General features: G+C 27.9%; 1 non-coding gene across 1 annotated transcript; it reads right to left on the bottom strand.

Annotated features, from left to right (window-relative positions):
• Positions 1-2,044: 2,044 nt before the first annotated feature.
• On the bottom strand, positions 2,045-2,126 carry TRNAS-AGA (transfer RNA serine (anticodon AGA)). Its single transcript has one exon. It is a non-coding gene; the product is annotated as a tRNA-Ser (tRNA).
• Between the last annotated feature and the right edge of the window lie 1,468 nt (positions 2,127-3,594).

Below are 3,594 nucleotides of genomic sequence, written 5' to 3'. Positions count from 1 at the left end.
TGTAAGTTATATGTAGTTCAACGAATAGAATCATTGTCTCTTGGGGTTTAGGTCATAGGTTCAATTCTCACTGAGGTCATTTTTTTATTCTTTTATTTTTTGATTTATTTTTAAATTTATATATCAAAATTACATTGTAGTGCCTCGCTATTTCTTATAATTATATTTTGATCCTCATTTTTTATTCTTTTATTTTTCAATTTATTTTTTAATCTATATATCAAATTACAGTGTAATCCATCGCTATTTCTTATAATTATATTTTGATCCTCATTTAAATATAAATCAAATGAATTATAAAAAATATTATACAAGCACACAACGCGTGCGTCGGTGCACTAGTGTTTATTATGATACGAAAACGTTTATAAAAATGTTTATGTCTAAAGTTTATGCATTATTACGAAAATGTTATTTTACGTAAAAGTATTTTCAATATTGCATGTGATTTGTATACGTATTAGTTGTTATCAAGATTATGGTGTGTTGAATCTTTAGACTCACTAGGTGTGATCGATGCATGTGATTATGATAATAATGATAATGGAGGTCTTGATAATTGACTTTGCTAGACTGAAGGTGCACATAATCCGAGGATCAGTGCTAGTTTTCCGCACTAATTATGATTTATGATGATAAATATATTTTTACGACTTTTCATTATGAGTATGAGTGGTTTTGAGAGGTTGTTAGTTTCAGCAATTTTGCTAATTTAGGATATGCAAACGATTGATAATTTTACGATTCAAACTATTTCCTTTGATTTTTAAATGCTAGTTGGTTGTTTTATTTTAAAAATGATGCAAAATATTTTATAAATATTTATATGTAATTCGGCCGAAATTGTGAGAAATAAAAAAATTAAAAAAAATTCTAGTACTTTTTAAGAAAACGAGTAGTGGAAGTTTCAACTAAATTATGCATATGAATTGTGATCATGATCATTAATAAATTGAATTAATTCATAAAATTTTGTTAGTTTTTATTATTAGTTGGATAAAAATAACGTAATTATATTAAATATTTAATTTGTAGAGATAATATATAGAATTTTTAATTTTAAAAGTGGATTAGATATTCCAGGTATGAGTAAATTATATTGAAATATTATTTATACTAGTTACTCTGTACATGCGATGCATGTGTGTACAATCTTTTTTATCATTATCGATGAACTAAAGTGAAATTTGACAAATTATGGAGGGACTAAATTGATATTTGAATTGTTGAAATAAAAAAAATAAAAATAAATGTGTGTGTTGAAATTGAAAAAAAAAATAAAAAACAAAAGTGTAATATTAGTATTATATAAGGGTAAAATTGGAAGATTGTGTGTATGTTGAAATTGAAAAAACAAAAACATAAAACAAAAGTGTAATATTAGTATCATATAAGCGTAAAATTAGAAGAAAAAATTGGTGTCCTCTCTAGGTAGTTATTATCATGTCATCACACTTACTAATATAGTATAGATAAATGGATAATACATTTTCGTAAAAATTGATTGATGTCACAAAGTCATACCAGTAAGGGTCTCAACATTTATATATAATAATGATAATATTCTCGAGACAACAACGTAACCACACCCTTGTATATCACACAAAACTCATATGAAATAGTCGTACGTGTTAATTGTGTGAGACAAATCTCTAATCCGATCCGATATATGAAAAAATAGTTTTTGTGCAAAAAACAAATTACTACAGTTGTCTCACAAATATATATAAATGGGACTGGCTTGTAAGAAACCTATTACATCATATTTTATGACAATCAAATTCCATTTATATTTTATACTCAGTTATATTGCTGGACCATCAAATCATTAACTACAAAACTCAATCAATTTTGTTTTAACGAAATAATGCCGAATAAACAAAGCAATTATACATCAGTAATGACGTGTACTTGTATAATTAAAATTAAAAGCAATTATACATCAGTAATGACGTGTACTTGTATAATTATTTAAGAATTTCAACAGATAATTATTAAATTAAATAAAGAAATGAAAAGAAAAGAAAATATAATGAGATAACAACGTGGTCGGCAGGATTCGAACCTGCGCGGGCAGAGCCCACATGATTTCTAGTCATGCCCGATAACCACTCCGGCACGACCACCTTATATATCAGTTTTATTTTATTTTATATATTATTCCAATATTAAACACATGTGTGGAAAAAAAATCAGTTGATTACTTGGGTATCGGGGATAGGCAAGTCTATTTTACCTTGCCGGACAATGGTAGTATTTGAATTAAGTATGAATTGAAATTTTTGGAATACGAGAGAAAAATGTTAGGAATTTGTTAAAACGTGTGATTGAGAACAATATAATAGGAACGACAAATAATTTATAGCCGATTAACAAAATAATAACGATAGCCACGAATTTAAATCCGGTGATTAATTGAGCATGAGAGTCATGAATATTTGCGTTTAAACTGAAATTTTTTTATTGAGTACAATAATTGTCCATGCTAAGTAAAACAATTGAAACATGATGCTTGAGTTGTTGTAATGTTTAAAAGATTTGAGTTGCACCATTACATTTAGATATAACTTTTGGTAAAAAAAATGGCATGCGCTAGGTTCTTAAGTTGGTATCGGAGTCAAGGTCACGAATTTGATTCTCATTAATTGCAATGTGTGCAATTATTGAGACGAAGATTGTTGGGTTAAATATTTGTTTCTACTAGATAGAGTAATCAAAACATGGTGTTTTAGCTATTATACGATTTAAAATATTTGAGTTACATCATTACTACTAGGTACAACTTTGGTAAAATAGTAAGCGTTCCGACTCTATAAATTTGATTTGAAGTGAGATATTTAATTAGAGATGTTGGATCAATTAAGATTTTGGTGTTAAACAAATCTTAAAGCAAAAATGAACCACGTAAAACTGAAGTAATCAAGTCCATAAGCTAAACTGAATGACTTAAACTGGACTAAGTTGAGCATAATTGACTAGGACCTAAATATAAATGTATCTTAACAGTTTTACCGGTTTAGCAAATATCTTTATTTAGTTTCAAGGACATCAATTTACACCAGATGGCTAAAATGATTTTTGGATAAGTTTTTCGTACCATGTTGACATAGCTAGCATCAACAACATTACACTTTGTATGAATGTCAAGGATGATGATTTGGACAAAAGACAACTCAACGGATATTTTTTGGAACTTGAGACTATTTGATTCAGAGTATAAATAGAGAAGAAGTTCAGTTTAGTAAATTTCTACGACTCATAAAAAGATTCAAGCTTTCAAGTCCTTGAACTAAAATCATTCATTTAGGCATACTTTACAAAGAATTGTACATGATCATTAAGGATCATTAAGTGCTAGGATATTACAGTACTATAACTCTTTGTATTTGACAACAGTTCGTATACTATTATTTATTCATTTGTGTGTACTAGAAGTTTCAATTTGGCAGTGTTTAAGTTCAAATTGAACTAGGATTTTGTACATTGCTTGTACTATCCAAAATCTTCTAGTGTGAGTCTTCTCAAAAGGAAGAAGGGGTGACATAGGAGCTTGAGTTATCTGAACATTCAGAAAAAAACTTGCATACTTCTCAC

Source organism: Primulina tabacum, chromosome 13, assembly GCF_025594145.1.
Source record: "Primulina tabacum isolate GXHZ01 chromosome 13, ASM2559414v2, whole genome shotgun sequence".
NCBI classification, from domain to species: Eukaryota; Viridiplantae; Streptophyta; class Magnoliopsida; order Lamiales; family Gesneriaceae; genus Primulina; species Primulina tabacum.
Note: the sequence above shows the minus strand (reverse complement) of the source record. Positions and strands in the feature narration are given on the sequence as shown.